Source organism: Heterodontus francisci, chromosome 8, assembly GCF_036365525.1.
Source record: "Heterodontus francisci isolate sHetFra1 chromosome 8, sHetFra1.hap1, whole genome shotgun sequence".
NCBI lineage: Eukaryota > Metazoa > Chordata > Chondrichthyes > Heterodontiformes > Heterodontidae > Heterodontus > Heterodontus francisci.
The window spans coordinates 110,592,012-110,619,364 of NC_090378.1; positions in this window are offsets into that span (position 1 = coordinate 110,592,012).

Here is a 27,353-nt window from a genome sequence, read left to right on the forward strand (position 1 = left end):
TAATTCCCATGGTGATCTATGACAGCCCTGTCCATGATTCTCATGGAGCTGTATGACAATCCTTTCCCTGAATCTCAAGTTGCTGTATGACAGTGTTGTTGCTGATTCTCCTGATGGTCTACGACAGTACTGTCACTGTCATGGTGCAGTACAAGAGTCCTATCCCTGGTTCTAATGGTACTGTGTGGCAGTCCTGTCACTGATTCTCATGGTGCTGTATGATAGTCTTGTCCCTCTTTCTGATGGTGCTGCATTGAAATCCTTTCGCTGATGTTCATGCTTCTATGTGACAGTCCCTTCTCTCATGCTCATGGTGTTGCATGACTTCTGTTCCTGATTCTCATGGTGCTGTACTGCAAGCCTGTCTTTTTTTTCCTCATGGAGCAGTACGGCACTTGTCCCTGTTTATCATGTTGCTGAATGACATTCCTGTCCCTGATTTCTCATAGTGATATAAGACACTGTATGACGGTGTTGTCCCTGCTTCTCATGTTGCTGTAAGACTGTCATGTTCCTGATTCTAATGGAGCTGTGACACACTCCAGTCCCTGATTCAGGTGGTGATGTACGAAAATACTGTCCCTGCTTCTCACGTATGAGAGTACTGTTCCTGATTCACATGGTGCTGTTTGATTGTCTCTGACTTTGATTTTGCTGTTTGAGTGTTGTTGCTGCTCATGGTGCTTTATGATAGTACCTGATTCCCATGGTGCTGTATGAACTTTGTCATTTATACTTATGGTGCTATCTGACAGTCATGTTCCTAATTCTCATGGAGATATATGACACTCCTGCCCTGATTCATGGTGCTATAGGGCAGTTCTATTCTGGATTCTTATGGTGATGTATGATATTGCTGTCCCTGAATCTCAAGCTGCTGTATGACCATGTTATCGCTGATGCTCATGGTGCTGTATGGCATTCCTGTCCCTGACTTTCATGGTGATAAACCTGTAACTGATTCTCATGCTGCTGGACAACAGTGTTTTTGTGATTCTGATGGTGCTGTATGACAATGATGCCCCTGATTCTCATGGTAGTGAGTGTTGTCACTCCTTCCCATGGTGCAGTATGACATTGTTGCCCCAGATTCACATGCTGCTGTGTGCCAGTCCGGTCCCTGACTCTGATACTGTACGACAGCGTTGTACCTGATTCTCATGATGCTGTATGAAAATCCTGCCCCTTATTCTCATGGTGCTGTGTGTTGGTCTGGTCACTGATAACCATGTTGATGTATGACAGATTGTCCCTTATTCAAACAGTGTGTGGTGACAGATTTTCATGGTGTATGAAAGGCCTTTCCCTGATTCTTATGGTGCTGTAATACCGTCCTGTTTAGTTTAGTTTAGAGATACAGCACTGAAACAGGCCCATCGGCCCACCGAGTCTGTGCCGACCATCAACCACCCATTTATATACTAATCCTACACTCATTCCATATTCCTACCACATTCCCACCATTCCCTATCACCTACCTATACTTTCTTTCTTTCTTTTGGGCCTCTTTATCTCGAGAGACAATGGATACGCGCCTGGAGGTAGTCAGTGGTTTGTGAAGCAGCGCCTGGAGTGGCTATAAAGGCCAATTCTAGAATGACAGGCTCTTCCACAGGTGCTGCAGAGAAATTTGTTTGTCGGGGCTGTTGCACAGTTGGCTCTCCCCTTGCGCCTCTGTCTTTTTTCCTGCCAACTACTAAGTCTCTTCGACTCGCCACATTTTAGCCCTGTCTTTATGGCTGCCCGCCAGCTCTGGCGAACGCTGGCAACTGACTCCCACGACTTGTGATCAATGTCACAGGATTTCATGTCACGTTTGCAGACGTCTTTAAAGCGGAGACGTGGACGGCCGGTGGGTCTGATACCAGTGGCGAGCTCGCTGTACAATGTGTCTTTGGGGATCCTGCCATCTTCCATGCGGCTCACATGGCCAAGCCATCTCAAGCACCGCTGACTCAGTAGTGTGTACAAGCTGGGGATGTTGGCCACCTCGAGGACCTCTGTGTTGTAGATACGGTCCTGCCACCTAATGCCAAGTATTCTCCGGAGGCAGCGAAGATGGAATGAATTGAGACGTCGCTCTTGGCTGGCATACGTTGTCCAGGCCTCACTGCCATAGAGCAAGGTACTGAGGACACAGGCCTGATACACTCGGACTTTTGTGTTCCGTGTCAGTGCGCCATTTTCCCACACTCTCTTGGCCAGTCTGGACATAGCAGTGGAAGCCTTTCCCATGCGCTTGTTGATTTCTGCATCTCGAGACAGGTTACTGGTGATAGTTGAGCCTAGGTAGGTGAACTCTTGAACCACTTCCAGAGCGTGGTCGCCAATATTGATGGATGGAGCATTTCTGACGTCCTGCCCCATGATGTTCGTTTTCTTGAGACTGATGGTTAGGCCAAATTCATTGCAGGCAGCCGCAAACCTGTCGATGAGACTCTGCAGGCACTCTTCAGTGTGAGATGTTAAAGCAGCATCGTCAGCAAAGAGGAGTTCCCTGATGAGGACTTTCCGTACTTTGGACTTCGCTCTTAGACGGGCAAGGTTGAACAACCTGCTCCCTGATCTTGTGTGGAGGAAAATTCCTTCTTCAGAGGACTTGAACGCATGTGAAAGCAGCAGGGAGAAGAAAATCACAAAAAGTGTGGGTGCGAGAACACAGCCCTGTTTCATGCCAGTCAGGATAGGAAAGGGGTCTGATGAGGAGCCACCATGTTGAATTGTGCCTTTCATATTGTCATGGAATGAGGTGATGATACTTAGTAGCTTTGGTGGACATCCGATCTTTTCTAGTAGTCTGAAGAGACCACGTCTGCTGACGAGGTCAAAGGCTTTGGTGAGATCAATGAAAGCAATGTAGAGGGGCATCACTAGGGACAATTTATAATGGCCAATTTACCTATCAACCCGCAAGTCTTTGGCATGTGGGAGGAAACCCACGCAGACACAGGGAGAACTTGCAAACTCCACACAGGCAGTACCCAGAATTGAACCCGGGTCGCTGGAGCTGTGAGGCTGCGGTGCTAACCACTGCGCCACTGTGCCGCCCCTGATTTCCTTGTTGCTGTACGATGGCTGTGTCCTTGATTCTCATGGTGCTTTGTGACAGTTCCACCCTTGATTCTCATGGTGTTGTGTGACATTCCTGTCCCTTATTTTCGTGGTGATGTATGACAGTGCAGTCCCTGATTCTCGTGGTGCTGTCTCACAGTCCTGACCTATTTCTAATGGTGCTGTATTTACATTCCCAACCCTGATTGTCATGGTGTTGGACGACAGTGTTGTCCTGAATTATCATGGTAATTTATGACATTGATATACCAGATTTCCTTGGTGCTGTGACTGCTATGTCTGGTTCTCATGGTGTTGTACGACAAACCAGTCCCTGATTCTCCTGGTGATGGCTGTCAGTCATGTCCATTTTTCTCATGGTGCTATACAGCCGTCCTGTCCGATTGTCATGGTGGTGTGTGACAGTCCAGCCCCTGATTCACATGGTGCTGTATGACAGTCGTATCCCTAATTTGCATGTAAGTGTGTAAGTCCTTTCACTGCTTCTCATGGTGCCATATGAATATCCTGTCCCTGAGTCTCTTGATGTGAAATGGTAGACCTATCCATGTTTCTCATAGTGCTGGATGACAAACCTGTCCAGTTTCACATGGTGCAGTATGACTCTTCAAATCATAAAATCATTGAAACTTTATGACACAGAAAAAGGCCACTTGGCCCATCGTGTCTGTGCCAGCAAAAATAAATGAGCCACCCAGCCTATTCCCACTTTCCAGCATTTGGTCCGTAGCCCTGCAGGTTATGGAACTTCAGGTGCACATCCAGGCACCTTTTAAATTATATGAGGTTTCCTGCCTCTAACACCCTTTCAGGCAGTGAGTTCCAAACACCCACCACCCTCTGGGTGAAAATTTTTTTCCTCAATTTTTTTCTTAACTTAACTTATCTATATCCCTTTGTCGGCTCTTTACCTCCTCTTGACAACTTACTTTCCTACCTGTCTTGGTGTCATTGGCAAATTTAGCTCCTGTACATTCGGTCCCTTCATCCAAGTCATTGATATAGATTGTAAATAGTTGAGGCCCCAGCACTGATCCCTGTGGCACTCCATTAGTTACAGCTTGCCAACCTGAAAAATACCCATTTATCCCTACTCTTTGCTTCCTGTTAGCTAACCAGTCCTTTATCCATATTACTCCCTACAGCATTCACTGTTATTTTGTGTAGTAACCTTTGATGTGGCACCTTATCAAATGCCTTTTGGAAATCCACATTTAAGGTTCCTCTTTTATCTACTTTGCTTGTTTTTTCCTCAAAAAACTCTAATAAACTAATTAAACACCATTTTCCTTTCACAAAACCATGTTGACTCTGCATGATCCTGTTTTGATTTTCTAAGTATCCTGCTTTAACATCCTTAATAATGATTAAGGAATAATGAATTCTAGCCATTTCCCTTTGACAGATGTTCGGCCAACTGGCCTATAGTTTCCTGCTTTCTGTCTCCCTCCTTTCTTGAATCCCTCCAATCCGCTGGGACCCTTCCAGAATCTAAGGATTTTTTGAAGATTATAACCAATGCCTCTACTATCTCTGCAGCCACTTCTTTTAAGACCCTAGAATGCAAGCCATCAGGTCCTGGGGACTTGTCAGCCTTTCGGTCTAATAGCTTTCCCAGGACCTTTTTTTCTGGTGATGGTGATTATTCCTCCCTTTTGTCTCCTGATTTTCAAGTACCTTTGGGAAGTTTTCTAAGTCTTCTACAGAGAAGACAGACACAAAATACCTATTCAATGCTTCCGCCATTTCCTGGTTCCATTATGAAGTCCCCAGACTCTCTATCTAGAGAACCAACACTAGCTTTAGTTACTCTTTTTCTTTTTAAATACTGTAGAAACTCTTACTGTTTTGCTATTTCAAGCTAGCTTTCTCTCATACTCTATTTTTCCCTTTTTTTTTGTCATCCTTTGCTGGTTCTTAAAATCTGTCCAATTTTCAGACTTGCCACTAATCTTTGAAGAATTATACACTGTTACTTTCAATTTTATAGGAACCTTAACTTCCTTATTTAGCCTTGGATGATGCATCCTTCTCAAAGAATCTTTCTTTCTCATTGGGATAAATCTTTGCTGAGAGTTATTCAATATCTCGTTAATAGTCTGCCGCTGAGTCTCTACTGTCTTTCCTTTTAACCTAGTTTCCCAGTTCACTTTAGCCAACTCTGCCGTCATACCCTTATAATTATCTTTATTTAGGTTTAAAACACTAGTCTTAGACCCACACTTCTCACCTTCAAACTGAATGTGAAATCATGTTATGATCACTGTTGCCTGGAGGCTTCTTTACTACAAGGTTATTGATTAATCCTGTCTCACTGCTCATTTCCAGTTCTAGTATAGCCTGCTCCCTGGTTGGTGCTAGAACATACTACTCTTAGAAATTGTCCCGGATACACCCTATGAACTCATTTTCCAAGCTACCTTTGTTAATCTGATTTGCCAAATCCACACATAGATTAAAGTCACCTGTGATTATTGCAGTACTTTTCTTACATACCCCATTTATTTCTACCTGTATACTCTGCCCTATAATGTAGCAACTGTTAGTGGGCCTATAAACTACTCCTGCAAGTGACCTCTTACCTTTCCTATTTCTTATCTGTACCCAAACTGATTCTACATCTTGTTCTTTCAAGCTAAGGTCATCTCTCTCTACTGTATTAATGTCATCCTTAATTAAAAGAACTACCCCAGCACCTTTTCCTAGCTTCCTACCTTTCTGAAATACCTTTCAATATTCAGATCCTGGCCTTGGTCACCTTGCATCCATGTTTCTGGAATGGTTATCAGACCATTTATTTATTTCTGTGCTAACAGTTCATCCATTTTGTTATGAATGTTGCATCCATTCAGATACAGAGCATTTATCTCTGTCTTGTTTTACCATTTTTGCAATCTCTGGCCTTATCTGCTGGTGCACTCTTAAGTTTCCATGCTCTGGTTCTTCCTGCCACATTCTGGTTATCATTACCCGATTCACTACCCAGCTCTATTATCTTGTTGTTTCCCTTTAATTTACCACATCTCCCCTCACATGATCCCTTCCCCCCACTATTTAGTTTAAAGCCCTCTCTACCACCCTAATTATACAACTCACTAGAACACTGGTCCCAGCATTGTTCAGCTGAAGACCATCCCAACGGTACAGCTTCCACTTTCCCCAGTATTGGTGCCAGTGCCCCATGAATCGAAACCCATTTATCCCACACCAATCTTTGAGCTATGCACTCATCTCTCTAATCTTATTTACCCTATGCCAATTTGCTCGTGGCTCAGATAATCCAGAGATTATTACCTTTGAGGTTCTGCTTTTTAATTTAGCCCCTAGCTGCTCATAATCCCCAAGCAGAACCTCTTTCCTCATCCTATCTGTCGTTGGTAGCCATGTGGACCACAACAACTGGATCCTCCCCTCCCACTGCAAGTTTCTCTCCAGCCCCGAGCAGATGTCCCGAACCCTAGCACCGAGCAGGCAACACAGTCTTCTGGACTCTTGCTCTCGGCTACAGAGAACTGTGTCTACCCCTGACTATACTCTCCCCTACTACCAGAACATTCCTATTTACTCTCCCTGCTTGAGTGCCTTCCTGTACCACAGTGCAATGGTCAGTTCGCTCATCCACCCTGCAGTCCTCACTCTCATCCTTACAAGCTGCAAGAATCTCAAACCTGTTTTACAATTGCAAGGGCTGAGGCTCCTCCACTTCTACCTTTTTGATTCCCTTAGCTGCTTCACTCAGTCACACCCTCCTGTCCCTGACCACTGACCAAATCAGAAAACCCTATCGAGGTAGCTTTCCCCTTCCTTGTTGCATCACAATGTCTGTAGCTCGGCCTCCAGCTCATGGACTTTGAGCTGAAGCTTCTCGAGCCGCAGACCTTTACTAAGGTGTATTTGCCATGGATCACACTGGTGTCAACCAGCTCCCACATACTGTAGCTGCAACTCACCAGCAGCCCTGCCATCTTTATTATGTTAATTAATTTAGTTTTCTTCATTAATTGATCATTAATAAACCCTACTACTACTAATCAGCTTTACTACTGATAGTAAACCTTACTAAAAAACCTTAATAAATTACCCGAGTTTCAGAAGATTCTTATTCTTATTTCAATTAATTTTGTATTTACCCTGATTAAAATTGTAAGTTTAGATAAGAGAAAAAGAGAAAATGCTCACCTACCAATCAAGTATTTACCTTCTTAGCTCTGTCATCATACTTCAATTTTCTTTGGAATGTTCTGACTCCATGGACTCATCCCCCCCCCCCCCCCCGAACCTGAAACCCCCCCACCACAAGCTCTTCAAACTCTCCGTGGAGTTCTCCTTGGTGTCCTGGCCAGTATTGACCTGTCAATATCACATAAAACGTATTATTGCTGTGTATACATTACTGGTTTTAAACGAGTGATTCCTATATCCCTGATTTCTCCCTGCCCTTGCTGAAGTCACTGGGATAGAAATTCAGCTTGGATGGTATGGCAAAACAGGCGGTCTTTGTATTGTGTAACCCACCTTCCCACCACCACCCATGATATACCCCACTGACGTCAGCAGAATTTTAGGAACTTGCTGTGCTCAAATTGACTGCCATTTTCCCTACATTACATTAGTGGCTACACATTAAAAGTACTTCATTGGATGTAAAGCTGTTTGGGACATCCTGTGGTTGTGAAAGGTGCTGCATAAACGCAAGTTCTTTCTTTCTTTAGAAAACAGTTAAATTAATAATGATTTGCACACAGTTAGGAGGCAAGGAATAGGAAGAGGATGTCAGAGGATGTACTTGGAGGTTAGTTGATGGAAAGGCCTGGAGAAACAATACCACTGATAAAATAGAGGGATACGGAAGTTTGCAATGGTGACAGAGATTGAAGTTGGAGGTTGAGATTTTGGCCCTGAATACAATTAGTGAGTAACACTGCTCTCATTCAGTGGAATTTAGTTAACATTCAATTCTGAGGCAATTGGGAGTAAATGAGGTTTTAATGACTTTAACTACACTGAATGACTATGTTGCCAGATACTGACTTGAATTTAAGCTTAAACTTTAACTTGTATAACTGCAGGCCGGTTAATGGATAATTGTCAGTCCACCATTGGTGTTCATTGGCCAGCTGCTAGTTGGGATCTGTGTCGTTCATGGCTGACTGACCAGTTGTCTGAAAGGTATGTAAAGGGAGGTTGTTGCAACTGTTCCAGCTTGGATTTGCATATTGGTCCAGAGGGCGTTGTGTTGAAATGATACCAAAATAGGACATGTCGTTAATTCTTCAATGAAGGAAGTTGTACCCTTTATGTTATATTGTCTCTCCATGTTCTTCCAACCAAAATGAATCACTTCACATTTCTCCGCGTTGAACTTCATCTGCCACCTATCCATCCATTCCGCCAATTTGTCTGTCTTTTGAAGTTCTACACTATCCTGCTTACAGTTCACAATTTTTCCAAGTTTCATATCATCTGGAAATTTTGAAATTGAGGGCGCACACGGTGTCCACCAGTACACTTTACGTCTTCTGCGACCGGGGCACCAGAAGGACTGGAGTGCATCGTCACTACTGGGCCTGATATTTTAGTTTGATTTAGTTAAGTTTCCTTTATAATTTGTTTTTTTTTAACCATATGGTACTGGGTGCCCCTTCATTAGGGATATCTAGTCCCTACTTTTAATTTATTTGGTGTTTCAAAAGAAGTCTAAAGAGAGCCTTCTGGGATGTGGGTGAAAAGGAAGGAAGCAGAGATATGTAATGCTGCATTCTATGAATAAACCAGCTATCAAGAAAAGGATCTGTGTATAGCTTCATTCAATGGTGTGGATCTGTATAACAGTGTCCCTCATGAAATACACATGGCCCATCACTCAGCTTTCTGTTGTCAGTGCCTTAGTGGTGACCGTCTTGTCTCTGAGCCAGGAAGTTGTAGGGTTCAAGTCCCACTTCAGAGACTTGAACACATAATCCAGACTGACACTCCAGTGCAGCACTGAGGGAGTGCTGCGCTGTTGGAGATGCCATCTTTCAGATGAGACATTAAATCGAAGCCTCCTCTGTCCTCTCAGGAGTATATAAAAGAGCCAACAGCACTATTTGAAGAGCAGAGGGGTTCGCCCCAGTGTCCCAGTCAATATTTACTCCTCAATCAACGCCTAAAAAAAACAGACAATCTGGTCATTTATTTCATTACTGTTTGTGGGAGCTTGCTGTGAGCAAATTGGCTGCCTCACTTCCTACATTGACTACACTTCAAAAGTAATTCATTGGCTAGAAACTATTTTGTGACATTCTGAGATCATGAAAGATGCTGTTTGCAAGTTGTCCTTTTATCAGTGTGCTTGGTCCAGTTCTCCCCCAGCACCTAGGTGAAGCGATGTCCAATACAGACATAGAATCCTTCGAGAGATCAGATAAGTTTCAAACCCTAGTAAGCTTACAAACCAATGGGCGGGCAACATTCCCAAGGTCTTGTTCGAATGGGTTTTTTGCAAGTTCTGGTATATAAAGTGTTATTCTCAAACTACTGGGGGGTTGGCGCGGGGAGCGAATATTTTTTTCTCTGCGGCTGCTCCACAGACAGATGAGAATGCTACTGAAACACATCATTATGTCTTTGTTTTGACACCATCAATGTATAAGTAATCCAACCCTTTCACCCCAGGTGAATGTACCAGATACTTTAAGAAAACCGTGCTCTATAAGTTTTGACACTTGCACTCATATATAAGAACCTCTAACATAGCAAAACTTCATAAAGAGCAGGACCAGACGGCAAGGAGGAGTTTAAGAGGAACTGGAAGAGGAGGCTTTTGAAAATGTAGTGAGATGTGGGGAAGGGGTGATCTTTTGAGAAGAGAATTCCAGATTGCTGAGGGTCCTTGACTAAAGCACCTGCTTCTGATGGTGAAGCAGGATCCCAGTGGTCAGAGACCAAAGAGCGGAGAGTACAAATTGAAAGGTAGGGCTGGAGGAGGTTGCTGAGGTAGAGAGGAGAGAGGCCAAGGATGGGAGTACCAAGAAGCTGAAACCAGTTGTTTTCTTCTATTGATGTGATTCATTGCTATGATCAGCCTGCACATGCATTTCTTTCTTGTGCTTTAGTGTAAATGATACGAGGCGGGAGAGCTGTACAAATCAGGAAGTTCCTGGGTTTGAGCCCTGGCTTAGCAATGGAGGGGCTGCTTTTGCTTTAGAGCCTCTAGATTGGAGAGGGGGATAAAAATCAATCAAGGCCCCACTCCTGACTGCGGTCTGGTTACCCCTGCTGGAAGGTGTGCATGTGAGGAAATTGGGCAAGGATGGGAGCAGGAATGGCTATGATGCTGTCTTGTGTTGAATAACCTACATCCCTTATGTCTCGGTTTACTCTGGAAAAATGAGTGAGTAACAGGAAGACTGCTGGTGTCCTTGGAACTGTCTCCCAGCACGGAATGGAGGGTGGGAGAGGACCACATAAATCTAAATCAAGGAATCGCCTTATAGAAAGATCCCATAACACCCTGAGGCACACGCTATGTCATCAGTATCGTCAGAGGAATACTCCCAGATCTAGCATTCATTTCTGTGTCTTTGGGCTAGGTGCTGACATACTAAAGGGGAAAAGGAGAAACGCCTAACCAAATTCTCAAAAGGAAAAAAAATATTGGCAGGTAAAATCAAGGAAAGCCAAAAGATGTTTCATCAGTACATTAAGAACTAGAGGATAACTAAGGAAAGAGTCGAGCCTATCAGAGATGTACAAGGGAACTTATACGTGGATGTAGAAGATGTGGGAAGGGTTCTTAATGAGTATTTTGTCTCTGTCTTCACAAAGGAGAGGGGCGATGCAGACATTGTAATTAAAGAGGAGGAGTGTGAAATATTAGATACGATAAGCATAATGAGAGAGGAAGTACTAGAGGGACTGACGTCCTTGAAAGTGAATAAATCACCAGGGCCAGATGGATTGTATCCCAGGTTGTTAAAGGAAGCCAGGGAGGAAATAGCGGATGCTCTGAGAATCATTTTCAAATCCTCACTAAATACAGGTGAGGTACCAGAGGATTGGAGGTCTGTGAATGTTGTGCAATTGTTTAAAAAGGTTGCGAACCAAATAATTATAGGCCGGTCAGTCTGACCTTGGTGGTGGGCAAATTATTAGTATCAATTCTGAGAGATAGGATAAACTGTCACTTAGAAAGGCATGGATTAATCAGGGATAATCAGCATGGATTTGTTAAGGGAAGGTCGTGTCTTACTAACATAATTAAATTTTTTGAGGAAGTAACAAGGAGGATTGATAAGGGTATTGCAGTGGATGTTGTCTACATGGATTTTAGTAAGGCATTTGACAAGGTCCCACATGGCAGATTGGTCAAAAAAGTAAATGCCTATTGGATACAGGGGAATGTGGCGAGTCAGATCCAAAATTGGCTTAGTGATAGGAAACAATGGGTAATGGTCGACGGATGTTTTTGCAAATGCAATGCAGTTTCCAGTGGCATTCCACAGGACGTATTGTTGGGTCCCTCGCTGTTTGTGGTAATATATATAATGATTTGGACTTAAATGTGGGAGGCGTGATTGGGAAATTTTCAGATGACACAAAAATTGGCAGTGCAGTTGATAGTAAAGAGGACAGCAGTAGACTCCAAAATGATATCAATGGTTTGGTTGGGTGGGTGGAAAAGTGGCAAATGGAATTCAATCTGCAGAAGTGTGAGATGATGCATTTGGGGATATTTGAGAGGGGTAGAGGAAGCGAGAGACCTTAGGGTTGTTTTCCTTGGAACAGAGGAGGCTGAGGGGTGACTTAATTGAGGTGTACAAAATTATGAGGGGCCTAGATAGAGTAGACAGGAAGGACCTGTTTCCCCTCACAGAGAGGTCAATTACCAGGGGGCACAGATTTAAGGTGATTGGTAGAAGGATTTTAGGGGACATAAGGAAAAACCTTTTCACCCAGAGGGTGGTGGGTGTCTGGAATTCACTGCCCGGATTGGTGGTGGAGGCAAAAATCCATTTTAAAGGTACCTGGACCTGCACCTGAAGTGCTGTAGCCTGCAAGTCTGTGGACTAGGTGCTGGAAGGTGGGATTAGAATGGCCGTTTAGTTTTCTCAGCTAGCGCAGACACAATGGGCTGAATGGCCTCTTTCTGTGCTGTTCCTTTTCTATGGTTCTAGAAACGCTTTATACAAAATGGAGCAAGTTGAGGGAATGGTATTTTATCTTGAATATAAGGCAATTTTTCTTCAAATGGTGTCTCTTTTTTCAATTGCCCATTTGTATTTGTGCTGTGCAACTCATTATCAATGTGCAGTTGACACAGGGAATGATCTACCTTGGGTCACATCTTTCTCTCACCTTCAGCCAAGGTTGGTCCTCCTTCCTGGTTGGAGAGACAGTTATAAAGTGCAACTCTCGGTGAAGACTGATGTCCAAACCTTGGTCTTGGAGATGGCTGATGATTTTTTAAAAAGACCTAAATTATTGTTGTTGTGGAAATCAATGGTTTCTCTTGTGTGCATCAATGCCTTGCAGCTGTGAGATTCAACTGAACTGACTGCCAACCTTAATACACTAAGGAGGAGGATTTTGGCCATCATGGGGGGTGGGAGACGTCAACAGCAAATCCATTTCAGTGCACCGAGCAAACAATATTTTATATATTCAACAGAAATTAAATATCCATTAATGGAAGGCAGCCCCCCTTCGAAGGGAGGATTGCTTGGCAGTTCAACAATGTTAAATGCAGCAAACAATTTCAATATGGTTAATGTTGCCCCTGAGATTTTTGTTAATAGCCCAAATGAGTGCCAGTGAAAATGATGGGTGAGGCAAAGGCTCTGTATTGGATCTGTACTATGGCTGCCTGTCCAGAGACAAACACCCTTCAGCTCTCCTTACAAAGTCCTTGCTTTTTCAAAATAATTGATAATGGATGAGTGGTTGAAGGCTAGTGCTAATTCAGCAGGTACTTGCTTATTCTTGGCCCCGACTAGGATTGGTGGTAACCCAGGGAGAGATTAAAACCTCGGGCCTAGTCTGCAAGACCTCGGGCTTTAATTCAGCCTTTTGTGCGTCAGGCCTGACATGGTTCCTTCTCAGCTGCTGCCCTGTCTTTTACTCCACAGCCCTCCTTTGGAGCCGTATTTACATGTCCAGCTGTTTGGGGGTCTCTGGTCTTTCATGAGTAAATAGCGGAACAAATCTCTTTACTACGGCACCAGAGCTTATGCTCACTCAGTGCTCTTAGATTACTAGGCATCTCTGAAAATTTCAGCAATTTAATTTCTGGGGCTAGTTTCCTTCCAACCAAATCTTTTGAATGATCAGAATGATGAATTCTTTTATTCCATCCCCCTGTGCACTTGACGGCATGGGATAGCACTTTGTGAGTAATACTACAGCACTAAAAATTCCTGTGATGTATAAAAAGGCCATCTACATTCAGTAAAATGCTGCTTGCTTGTGACTATCAAGTCTTGGAGTTGTCCCCTTTTGTTTGGGCACTGTTGAAATGCTGGCTCAAGTCCTGATGGTTTCTACACTGGTGGAAAATTTGTTTACAGCATTTTTAATAGGTAATGTCAAAGCCTTGGAGAGGGAGCAGAGGAGATTTACTGGAATGACACCAGGAATTAGGCACTTCAGTTATGTAGAGAGACTGTTGAAACTGGATTGTTCTCCTTCGAGCAGAGGTTAAGCGAAGATTTAATAAAGGTGTTCAAAATCAAAAAACTTTTGATAGAGTAAATAAGGAGAAAATGTTTCGACTGACAGGTCGATAACCAGAGGGCACAGATTTATGGTAATTGGCAAAAGAACCAGAGTGAGGATGAGGTGAATTTTATTTATACAGTGAGTTATGATCTGGAATGCATTGCCTGAAAGGGTGATGGAAGAAGATTCAAACATCCCTTTCAAAAGGGAATTGGATTTATATCTGAACAGGAAAACTTTGCAGGGCTGTGTGAAAGGAGCAGGGGAATGGGACCAATTGGATAGCTTTGTCGAAGGGCAGCTTTAGGTGCGATGGGCTGAATGGATTCCTCCTGTGTTGTATGCCTCCACATTTGAAGCACATTCTGACTTTGGTTTCTCCAGAAAAAGTTTCAGATCATTCAAAATCTGCATCGGTGGCAACCCTGTTGAATCAGCTGTGCTGTGTGAACTGATGACTGCTAATAAAGTTATCAATTTTGGGTAGTAATTGGCAGTCTCGGTCAGAGAGGTCACAGAGTGACTGGTGTGGGGAAATGGAACAATGTCACTTGCTGGCTAGTGAGTGCTCTTAAATTGAGGCTGAGGGACCTTGTTTGGACATAATGGATCAGCTTAGTTCTGTATCTAACCCATGCTGTGTCAGCCCTGGGTGTTTGATGGGACAGTGTAGAAAAAGCTTTAGTCTGTATCTGAGCCGTATTGTGCATGCCCTAGAAACGCTTGATACTGACATTGGATGCCCTTCACTGTGATGACGATAAAGTCTAATTTTCAAAAAAAGGTTTGAAAAGAAATTCCTACTTTCAACTGCCCAGAACAGTGCCAGGGAAGAGGAATGTGAAACCAAAGCCTATTGTAATTCTACGTAATACAGGATCACCCAGGATCACATTGGTTCATTATGAAGAGAGAGGATTAGATGGTATTACAGGTTACATAAGGGATTTGGAGCAAGTTGAGATTTATCAATGAAGTTTCCCCTGTCTGTTGACGATCAGGATGCATCATCAACATTAATTGGCACTAAATGACCATCTTATATTCAGTGCTCCAGAGAGCATGTAATTGAATCTTACCGCACAGAAGGAGCCCATTGTGCCTATGTTGGCTCTTTGAAATACCTATTCTATTAGTCTCATAAAGCTGAATTATTAGATTCAATGTTTGGGAGGGAACACTGGTGCTCCACGTTCCAAAGAGGCAGTACCCACATGGCTCAATTCTTGAGCTGGCCGACCAGTAAGGAGAGAGCAGGTACATTTGGACAGTGTAGTGCCTGCTGGGTGGTAACTCTCATCTCCTGGTGAACATCCACAGAGAACATTCCTGGAGGTTTGTGTGCAAGTTGTCTCTTACCCCTCCCCAGCCTTTGGCAGCGTAAGTCTGAGTCATGGCAGACTGAAGAACAGATTCATTAATTCACTCATATTACCTCCAGCCCTGTTTAGCCTGTCCTACTTCTGAAGTAATATTCTGGGCTAACCTCACGCTTACATTTTCTGTGACCATCCTCCTTAACCAACACTTCTCTTTTTTCACTTGGACATTGAACCTCAAAGTTGATTAAAAACACATGAAATGAGAAAAGACCCTTTGGCCCATCAAGCCCACTGCTTGGCCACAGCCTTACATTGACCTTTGCAAGGCCTGTAACTTGCTAAATGGCCATCATTAACGGTAAAATGATTATCCTAAGGACTGTTCATGGTGTAATGAGGGAGCACTGAGTGTTTATCTGTCCTGACAGTAGCTTTTCTTACTTGCTTCTCTCTGCCCCATTAATGGCTTTTATAGGAACTCACTGTGTCCACAAACTTGGCTTCGCTCAGCTCCCCCTCCCCTTTCACCTGGCAGATGCCTGTGCACAGAACTGATGAATTATTTACAATTCACTTCCGGGCTCTCAGCAAATTCACCTAATGCACCTCGAAGTTACAGGGCCTGTGATTGCAGAAGCTTGGCATTTGCAGGAAGACACACTGCTAAAGCTATCAGAACACAACAAACCAAATGCACCCTAGGTTATTATTAATTTTCCCTCTTTCCAATGTAGCCCTGCTGTTTGAAAAGTGCTGAGTGGTCGTGGGTGTGGTTCCATGGGACAGCCCTACATCTGGGACCGTATAGTCAGTGTCTGACCATAGACTATTCTTCTGAAGAGCTCCTCAGTACCAAGGCAGAACCATTACCCAACGTGCATGCCCAGGTTTCAACAGGTGCTCACTGAATAGCTTTTAACAGGAAAGGCAGCTGCTAGTCCCCTTCCTGGCCAGCAATGAGGTTATCCAATACTGCCACCTCCCCCCATCCAGTCCCATCCTCCTGGACTCAGATCAACTAGCACAATCCAGGATCTAAACCTGGGATCATCTCTGATGAGACATTGGCCACTGTTGCTATACTTCATTCTAAGTGGGAGTAGAAGAACCTTATTGTAAAGTCATAGCTAACATTACCCATGTTATTTCCATCCAGATTATAGCAAAAGCTGCTCAGTATAATCCCTGGCCAGTGGGATCACCCAGTCAGCCTGATGGCCTGGTCAACAGGGTCACCTGGTTAGTCTGATGGCGTGATAAGCGGGACCATTCAGTTGGTGGGATCGTTCATCCCCATATTCGGAACGATCACCTCTCCACATGATGTATATTGTGTGTTCAGCTGAGGGACTGTTTGCACCAAGCATTCTTGCATTTGTAGATAGTCTTGCAGTGGAGATCTGTGCTCTGTTTTAAAGTGTGACTTTGAGGTAATATTCACCTGACTTTAACATCTGGGAGGAAAGACTGTAGGGCAATAGCTAACACAAGCCAATGGTGCTCAGTAATTCAGGCAGCATCTGTGGAGAGAAAAACAGACTTATCATTTCAGGTCTGTGAAACATTAACTCTGTTTTTTTTCCTCTCCAAAGATGCTGCCAGACCTGCTGAGCATTTCCAGCATTTTCTGTTTTTGTTTCAGATTTCCAGCATCGCAGTATTTTGCTTTTGTGTTGCTCAGTAATTGTCTGTGTGCAGATAAGTAGATCTTCAGGTGATTGATCTTCCTCTCCCATTTCAATGGGCCTTTATCTTACAATCTACTGTCCTCTAATGGAGATAGAATGCCAAGTAAGCTGGGAACTTCTGTTGATTGATGTGTGGAAACACTGGGGGCAAATTTGACTTCAGACGACATTGTAAAACACACTGATTTCAGTTACTATTGTAGCCAATGGAAGTTTATCGGGAGGTCGAGCAGTCCCTTGTTGCCACATACCATTGTACTGTCAGAGTTCAGTCTGCCTGTGAGTTTAGTTGGAAAATAAAATCTCACCTTTGCAATGCTGTTGAAATTGGACAAATGTTAGGAGTGAGGCTATGGCCAAAATCACAAACCCATTTCTAAACAGTGATGTTTATGAATGCAGTTTACCTTCTAGACTGAAATAAGTTAAAGATTTGTACTTCTTTAGTGCCTTTAAACACAACCTCTGGAACTCCCAGATTGCTTGACAGTCAATGAAGTGACTACAACACTGTTGTAATGTAGGAAACACTGCAGCCAATTTGCAGAAAGCAGGCTCCCACAAACAACAATGAGCTAATAATAACCATAGTCTGTATTTTTTAGCGATGTTGGCTGATGGATAAAATATTGGCCATGCCACTGGGGAGAACTCCCCTGCTCTTCTTTGAATAGTGCCAGGGGATCTTTTACATCCACCTGAGAGCAAATCGAGCCTTGGTTTAAAGTCTCATCTGAAAGATGACACCACTGACCAGTGCAGTACTCCCTCCCTCTGGATTATGTCCTCAGTTCTCTGGAATGCGACTTGAACCCACCATCTGACTCTGAGGTTAGTGTGTAGTCTCACTGCAGATGAGTGCAGTTTGGACTGTCCTCGCCTTGGAGGTAGCCGTGTCTCACCGATTGGCCATCTCATTCTGCAGCAAGGCCTCGCAGAGAAGTGTTTGTGGAGTTTCCAGCAGTGATTCCAAGGATCCCAAAGCTGAATGAAAATAGACAGAAACAAGGGTGGGAAGGGAATTGAGTTCCTGTAAAGGGGATGCATAATTGGTGCCTATATATAGACACTTTTGTTGCACCCAGACCCAATGCTATCCGGACTGATTTTTGTGCATTTACAACCAGCAATGCATTATATTGCTGTGTATAGGTAGCCAGGAATCCAGTCTCTGACCAGGTAGCCTGGTCACTGAATATACTAGAATCATAGAATCAGCACTGAAGGAGGCCATTTGCCCATCGTGTCCGTGCCAGCTCTTTGAAAGAGCTATCCAATTAGTCCCACTGTCTGGGCAGACTCGCTGTCTGAAAATGTGTTCAAAAATGCAGCTTTCTTCTGCTTGCCGCTTTGTCTTCTGATGTGGTTTTCATCACGATCAAAGCCAATAAAAGAACTCGTGCCATGAACTAATCCATCCTGCCCTGTGAATCTGGCAAAGAAACAAACAGCTGGCAATCCTGTGTAACGTTCTGGGGTGGCAGGGTTGGGCAGTGTGGAGTGGAGCAGAGTGTTACAGTGCTGAAGCTCAGTGCCATGAAAGGCACAGGCAAAGGCTTGACCCCCCACACTGTCTAGCTGACCTGCGGCCTTCCCAGAGGTAGTGGGTACAGACTGAGGCATCTCCCTCTGAGGATAAACTGAAGGAGACTATTCAGCCCCCTGAGTTCAGTCCACCATTCAGTTCGACTGGTACTTTAGCTCCATTGGTCCACCATTGTTCCACGTCCGTTGACAACCTTGTGCAACTTTGTAGGGCTATAGGAAGTGAATGGGGAAGGTTGGGACTAACTGGACAGCTCTTACAAAGAGTTGGCACAGGTAAGATGGGCCGAATGGCCACCTTGCTGGCTGTAGGATTTCAGGATTGTAACAAAAATAATGTGGGGCAGAGAAGGGGTGGTAGGAGAGAGAGAATTATGCTTGACCTATCTCTAGCAGTCGGCCTCGGGGCTTATTGATGGAGACCCAGAAGCAAGCACAGATGGGCAAGAAGCAAATAAAAACACTAGGTTAAAGGATTTGATAGGGTTGTTGGAGAGAAACTATTTCCTCTGGTGGGGGGAGGTCCAAAACAAGGGGACATGACCTTAAAATTAGAGCTAGGCCATGCAGGGGTGATGTCAGGAAGCACGTCTTGATGCAAAGGGTAATGGAAATCTGGCAATCTATCCCCCCCCAACAACAAAAAAACTGTGGATGCTGGGGGTCAATTGAAAATTTCAAAATTGAGATTGATAGATTTTTGTTGCGTAAAGTTATCAAGGCTCATGGAACCAAGGCGGATAGATGAAGTTGAGGTACAGATCAACCATGATCTAATTGAATGGTGGAGGAGGCTCGAGGGGCTGAATGACCTCTTCCGGATCCAATGCTCTTATGAGAGGACAAAACTTGTACAAATAAAAATTGGAAACAAGAAATGAAGTGTTCTACACACCTTTACAAGCCCGCGATCTTGTCAACGGTAACACTTCCAACAAACGGCGGGATTGTGGAAGGGGTAGAAAAGGCTGCTCAAAACCGCCAGGGGTTCTCATTTAGGGGGAACCCAATTTTTGTATTCGATTGAGCAGGCAGTTCTTTTTGAATCCATCAGTCAGTGTGAGTTCACCTCTGGCAGGGTATGTTTGCAACACAGCAGAGGGGGAGATGTATGAAAACAAGTGGGGGAGAAAAAAGCCCATGAGCTTTGCCCTGGCCCATGTCCTAATGAAGGGTCCTGCCATTTAGCCATTTATCTCCTGCCCACTGGGATTTTTCCGGTGTGTGTAACACAAGATGATGTGTTTCTAAAGTGGCTTTAATCACCTGCCCTAGAGTTCTCTAGACCGCAGGGGGTTAATAATCTAGTACCAGCCTCTGGACAGTAATTCGTCCAGTCTGTCAGCCCAAAATTTACCAAGTAGTCTTTTCAGAAACTGGAATTTAACATCGTTGAAAAAATACTAGACTACTAATATATAAATTTTATTGAGAGATTTCTAAGACATTGATTTGACTGTTCTGTTATTTGTATATTTTAAGTATATTTCTCTGTATATATCCAGATGCGCATAATACTCGTGGGTGAATTTGTCCAGATTGTTGGTACGATACTTCTAGGACACACGTCTTAGGAGAATAGATTTGCCGAACAGTTTCAAAATCACAGTAGCTTTCTTGTTGTCTCGGTCTTTTTATTCTCTGAATGCTCCGTTCTTTTTCTTCCCTTTTCGCAGTGTAACTGTGTATGTGTGTGAGGGTTTGTCTGCTTATTTGCTTGTTCAGTTTTTCCATCTCTATGTTTATGCCTGGCTGTCTATTAGCCTGTTAGTTTACCTGTCTGTCTGTGTTTGACTATTTATCCACCTAGCTTTGCACTTGTAAATCTACTGAACTACCTGTACCTGTAAGTCTGTTTCTCCCTTGCCAATTTTCTCTGCTAATTTGTTCTCACTTCCCCTCGATTCTGAACAACTTTACCCTCTGCCCTGCCCACCCCACCCCACCCCACCCCTTGAAGGTGTATGCTTCTAGGAGCACTATGCATCCACTGGTACCTTGCCCAAGGATCCATTATTCACTTGTAAGCCTTGACAGTGAATGCAGGGTATTTGACCACAGGAGATGTGATCATCCTACCCTCGCTGGACAAAATAAGCACTTCTAGTAGGTGTCATTGAATAGGAATTAGGACCAGGAATCCTAGCTAATTATTCCCTCCCATCAAAGTCTCTAACACTGCTCAGCTATGATCAGATTGGGCAGCAAATCTTTTTTTTTACCCTGTCTATCTGATTCAGCTATTCACTGAATAAATTCACTGCGCCTGCACCTGAGAACCTATTGAGGATTCTCTCCATCGATCAGTCTGTCAGTTTGTCAATGTCTATGTGTGTGTCTGCCTGTTTTGATTATCTGTGTCAGTCTGTCTTTTTTTGTGTGTCTGTCTGTTTACCTATATGTTCTGTGTAGGTGTTCATCCCTCTGTTAACACATGACCACTTTAGATCAGTGATTGCAGCCTCACCCCTGAATCAGAAGGTTGTGTGTTCAAGCCTCTCCAAAGACCTGAGCACATAATCCAGGCTTATACTTTGGTGTGATACTGGGGAAATTCTGCACTGCCATCTTTCTAATGAGATGCTAAATCAAGGCACCGTCTGCCCTTTCAGGTGGGCATAAAAGATCCCATGGCACTGTTTTCAAGAAGAGCAGGGGATCCAGCTTAATACGTATCTCCCAGCTGACATCACTAATACAGATGATTTGGTCATTTATCTTAATGCTGTTTGTGGGATCTTGCTGTGTGCAAATTGGCTGCCAAGTTTTCTACATTGCGACAGTGGCTACCTTTCAGAAAACAACTATAATTGGCTGTGAAGCACTTTGAGACAACCCGAGGTTATGAAAGGTACTATATAAGTGCCTATACTTCCTTTCTGTCTATGTCTCCATTTGTATAATCTTTGGCTGAAGTCTGGTTCCAGTATTGTCCTGATCTTTCTCCTGAATGTCCAGCAATGTAGCCAACAGATCCATTTTGCCTCCTGCATGGGTCCCACTTTTTGGTTTCCCGTTCTGCCAAGGACATATTATGTTTGGCAATGGTATTCTCAATACTGCCTGCAGTAAAGGTCTGCTGTGTTTACTGGCCAAGTCCTGTTCTGAAAACTTACATAAACAGCATGTGTCCATCCATGAATAAATGCTTTATGGCGTCAGCAGAGATGTCTTGTCAGCTTCAAATTGTCCTTGGTACCGTAACATCCCATTAACCAAAGGCAGTATTGGGTTTACACTGTCCCAGAGGTTGTTAGGATAGCAATTGGGGCTTGTAAGTTTTAGTTCCTTAACATTGAAACCTGCAGACCAGGTGTAGGATAGTTGAGGCAGTTTTCAAATGAACCATTTTCAGATAAACCGTTGAGACAAGGCATGAAATTCATCACGAGCGATTCCAGCTGACCTCAGTTGTGATTAATGCCTCCTTCTGACTGAACAAAGGCCATGTAGATAAGGATCACACATGACAGGGACAGGAACTAAAACAGAAAACTGCCAAAGTTAATATTTGTAAAGAGTCTATAAAAGCTTTGGTAGTGATACCTGTAATAATCTAGGAAGTGTTGGAGGTACCACTCCAGCAAAAGGGATGAGTCAGTGTGCGTAACTAAGAATACTGATGACTTTGATCCTGGACAAAAGAGACAAACCTATCTCAATTTGCCACTTGGGTCGTTTTGGGCCATGAATTGGCTCCAATTTCAGAATGCACCTTTAAACACAATAAGTTGGGGTCTTGGCCATTTGACTAGTTTATACAATAGCTATCGGACATGGGGGTCTGATGAGTTGGAGTTGATTATGTTTGACTGCAATGCTGTAGCTTGTCCAGGATTAAAACCTGATGGACAGAGATCAGTATTTTTGACCGTGCCTCAATGGTTGAGATTCCCAGTTGGAGTATGATTGATAGAGTTTAGGGCTATTGATCTTGACTCATCTGTTTCCCTGTTCCAGATCTACAGGCATTGGGGTATTCACAGTGCATTAGGATTCCATGCTAGGAGGGATTGAGTATGAGAGGGAAGAGCTTAGATGGAAAGAAACATTTTCTTATCCTTAGCTTTTCTTGTGCAGAAGGTAGGGTCACAACAATTCAGGTTTTTATAAAATACAGCAGTATGCATGCTACATTTACATTGCTGCTGCAACACTGCAAAAAGGTGACTACTCCATTTATAAAGTATTTGACTAGGTGTCACACTCATGAGATGTACAGCAATGAAAATACATAACCAAACTGAAGAGTTATAAAAAATATTAACTAACTTTAAAAAGTGGACAATAAGCTGCCAGATGACCACTGTAGGTCAGCTGACTTGGCCTGTATATTCAAACTGTCTCACTGTCTGTTGAGGACAAAATGATACATTCCTGGCTAGGAGGTGTCAATTACACCCATCCTGAAACTGTGACATTCCTGAATTGAATGGGTCCTTCTGAAACAGAAGGAGGTGTGAAGTTGCCACATCCTGGTCCATTGTGTGGTCGCCACAGGGAGGGGGCCATGCATCTCCTAACAGAGGCTAACGTGAGAGATTTTTACCTTTAAAGGGTAGCTCTCTGGAGCAAGAAAGAAAGAGAGAGAGAGAGATTACAAGAACATCACAGCAAGGAAGTCCAGCCAGTGGCTATGGAAAGGCCAGCCAAAACAAGAAAGGATCCCTGCTGTGAATTCCACACTTCAATTTAGTGCAGCAGGGAACTGAAAGTGACCACCATGTCCAGTCTGAAATCTTAACCACCAGTAAACTACAGACACCCAGGCCTGCAACTTTAAAACAAAACTATCCATCAAGAAGATTAAACAGGTTTGCCATGAACCCTGAACACCTACCTCACTTCAAACCACATACCCTTTCCCTCTCTATCTATCGTGTGTGTGTCTATGTCTATTTCTGTGTCAGTGTGGTTGCGACTGTTTCGGGAATGAACATTGTTCAAGAAACAGTTAGTCTTCTGTTTTAAATCTACAAGAAAACCTATCACTGTCTGTTTATTTGGCAAAGAAAAATTAGGGGCTGACTCACCATTTTAAACAACAACACGACTGCAGTCAGCTGGGAAATGAACAGTGGGAACCACCCACACCCCTTACCATCTGACGTTAACACTGGGACTTTACCACCTGCCAAAAGTGAGAGTTGTTGACTAAATGAAAATATAATCCAACTCCACTCATATATAAATCTATGTAAATTTGAATGCAGTGCTCTTTAGTTCTGATTTACCCCCTTTCTGATCAGCACCTTTCTAATTTATGATCATGTAAGTCCCATATGCAAGTTCAAGATATACATTAAATTCATGTTCCTTTGTTTAAAACCTATGAATGAATTAGGAAGGCCAGCTCAGGCACACAGCTTTCAGAAACCTATCACCAGCTGAACTTTGCTGAACTATGTTTGACCTTTAAATGCTGTCCAATCAGAAACTTATTAGAAGTGTGCAATTTTGACTATCTTTTAACAGTCGTAGATTTTTCATACCGAAGGTTCATTTTCAGACGTCGTCCTTTGAAAGTCAAATCAAGAGCCCTGCACCTTGTCTCTGATATATTTAAAGCTGTCTCACTGATTTTAAATGGTGCTCATGCAAAATTAAAACCGATTTTGAGACAGGCTGCCTTTCAATGGGATTACGTTGCCTCATCCCATTGTTGCGTTTCCCCTTGGGATAGACACCAGGTTCGTTTGAGTCCAAAACGCTGACACATAACAGGATTCCGATGTAGATTCAGGCAGGAGAATTCAAAGACATTCGACCCCTTTTATATTTTGCCGCAGTTGGCGGTGCCGGAAAGTAAATGAGGCAGCTAGGAATCAAGGGGCCTCCAAAAGAGTACTAACCTCCTCAGTCAGGCATATGGGCAAGATGAAAGCATCAGCCTAGTGGCTTTGGTACTGGGCTATGAGGTTGAGAGTTTGAACCATATAGTGGTCAGTTGATTTCGGTAAATCTGGTGCTTTGTGGGCTGAATTGGCCATTGCATTGCCAGAACGTTGTAACAACCTAACAGATTGGCTGATATGCTTCGGGGAAGGGAATCTGCCACCCTTACCTGGTCTGGCCTACATGTGTCCCCAGTCCCACATTTTTTGCTTGAATCTTAGTGTCCCATTTTAAAAATAAATTGGTAACTGGAATTTCCCCAGCAGTTACAGATGTTTCTGTCAGCCGGAAATGAAGATTGCAAATTACAACTTTCAAGCAGTTCAACAGGTGCAGGCCTGCAGACGAGCGGTTAATTGCTTGTGGTTGTGAAATCGAACCTGCAATGAATTCCCCTGTCTGGAATTGCATTGGAACCCTGTTATGGGTCAGTGTCTAGCCTCATCATACCCACCGTGCCCTTATCCCAAGGGGCAACGTGATGTGGAAAGTGAGTACCAGCCACCCTGGGGTCCTAATGTGGCCCTATAATATAAAAGGGATGTCGAGGCAAGCCATACAGTGGTATAAAAGCAAAATACTTCAGATGCTGGAAATCTGAAATAAAAACAGAAAGTGCTGGAAATACTCAGCAGGTCTGGCAGTATCTGTGGAGAGAGAAGCAGAGTTAACATTTCAGGTATTAGAAGTATTAGAATTAGAACATTACAGCGCAGTACAGGCCCTTCGGCCCTCGATGTTGCGCCGACCTGTGAAAGGTCTGTGACCTTTCATCAGAACTGGCAAAGGTTAGAAAAGAATTAGGTTTTAAGCAAGTGAAGGGGGTGAGGTGAGGGAACGGTGGTGTTTGGTGGGGAAGAGAACAAAAGGGGAAGGTGTTTGATTGGGCAGAGGGCAGGAGACATTAAATAACAAAGCTGTCATGGGACAAAGGCAAAGGGTGTGTTAATGCTTGTGGTGAAAGACAAAGCATTAGTCCAGAGAGAGTGTTTATGGCCGCATAATGAGCAGTTCTGTCTACATGAAAAAACAGGCACATGGATATAAAATAAAATAATCAAAAAATAGAAAAATATATATTTTTTAAAAATGCCAGTCATACAATGAAATTGTTGAACTCAAGGTTGAATCCGAAAGGCTGTAGAGTGCCTAATCGAAAGATCAGGTGCTGCTGCTCGAGCTTGCATTGATGTTCACAGGAACACTAGCAAGTCAAGGACAGAAATGTGGGCATCAACACACCCCTCTGCTCTCATGCCCACCTTTCTGTCCTTGGCTTGCTCCAGTGTTTCAGTGAACATCAACACAAGCTCGAGGAGCAGCACCTGATCTTTCAATTTGACACTCTACAGCCTTGCGGACTCAACCTTGAGTTCAATAATTTCAGAGCATGACTGGCCTTTTTTAAAAATATTTTTTGAGTTTTTTTTTTAGTTTTTAACCTTGTGCCTGTTTTTCATGTAGACAGAGTTGCTTGTTATTCAGCCATTAACACTCTCTCTGGACTAATGCTTTGCCTTTCACCACAAGCATTAACATGCTCTTTGCCTTTGTCGCAGGACAGCTTTGTTATTTAATCTCCCCTGCCCTCTGCCCTATCACACATGTTCCCTTTTGTTCTCTTCCCCATCTCCCCTCACCCCCTTCACTTGCTTAAAATCTAATTCTTTTCTAACCTTTGCCAGTTCTGATGAAAGATCACAGACCTGAAATGTTGACTCTGCTTCTCTCTCCACAGATGCCGCCTGACTTGCTGAGTATTTTCAGCACTTTCTGTTTTTATTTAAGCCGCACAGTGGACCAGGTGTTTTTCAGTGTTGTGGCACAAATTTAGAAAATTTAACAAGAGAAATAGATTTGCAGGGCTATGAGGATCGAGGCAGGGAATGGGACTGACTGCATTGCTCTGTGGAGAGTCTGCATGGATTTGATGGGCCAAATGGCCGCCTTCTGTGCCATAAATGACTCAATTACTATAATAGAGCACCTTTAAAGTGAATTGACTAAAAGTAGTACAGTGCAAATTGCAGCTGTATGGGTTATGTGGCTCAGTGAGTGGGTTCTGAATCAGAAGGTTGTTGGTTTGAGTCCTGCTCAAGGGACCTAAATACAAAAATCCCTGTTGGAGAGGGAGGGGGTGTGCTGCACTTTCTGAGGTGTTCCATTTCAGGGAAGAGCAGTGGAGGTGTCCTGGCCAAAATTTATCAAAATTGCTAAAAAAAAAAAATTATCTGGTCGTTACTACGTTGCTATTTATGGGATCTTGCTGTGTACAAATTGGCTGCTGTGTTTCCTACATTACAAGTGTCTGCATTTCAAAAGAGGCTGTAAAGTGCTTTGGGACATTCTGAGCTTGTGAAAGATGCCAGATAAATGCAGAGCTTTCTTTTTGCTTTGTGGAGTCACGCAGGAGCAAAGTCAGTGGGGCTTGTTACCTATTGGGCTTTTAAACTGCGGCCTTCTAACAACGCAGCATTTCACTGAGGTCAGCCTGCCGGAGTGCGGTAGCTGACTCGGCCCTGGCTTTCTCTCGGCTGAGATACGTCGGGGACTTGGGGGTGGAGGGGGCTGACTCTTGCTATCAGAAACTTGCCCTTTGAGCTGGTGCTGACAGCTTACTCCTGACAGTAATTGCTCTGTCCTCTCATTTCTTAATCATTGATTTTCTTTCGCCAAGAGTCCCGGGGGAGAGGCCCCTCTCTCTCTCTCTCTCTGTTACAGCACCATGTAATGAAACAAAAAAAAAGGGCAGCGAGTGGCCTGGAGCTGGGCCGGCCATAGGGCATCCTCTTTATTGCTTTGTTCTTCAGGGCAGCAGTGGGTACCTCCACAGGGAGCAGCAAAAGAAATATTACAGTGATTTGGAGGCGGGGGGGGGGGGGGGGGTCGTGGGTTGGAGCATATCCACATGCAGGCAGCAATAATGCCATTTCCCTGCTTTTATTAAGTTAAGCGAGTCTTTGTTCATCTCCCTGATGCCTCGGGGCATTTGGTTTGTCTGAGCAAACTCCCTGGCCCTCCACTTTGATAAATAAAAGTGTTGTGATTTCAAACAATTAGGGAGATTATTAAACACGCTGAATTCGAAATGAGCTGCTTTGAATTGTTAATCGGGTTGGCGCTGTAATATATT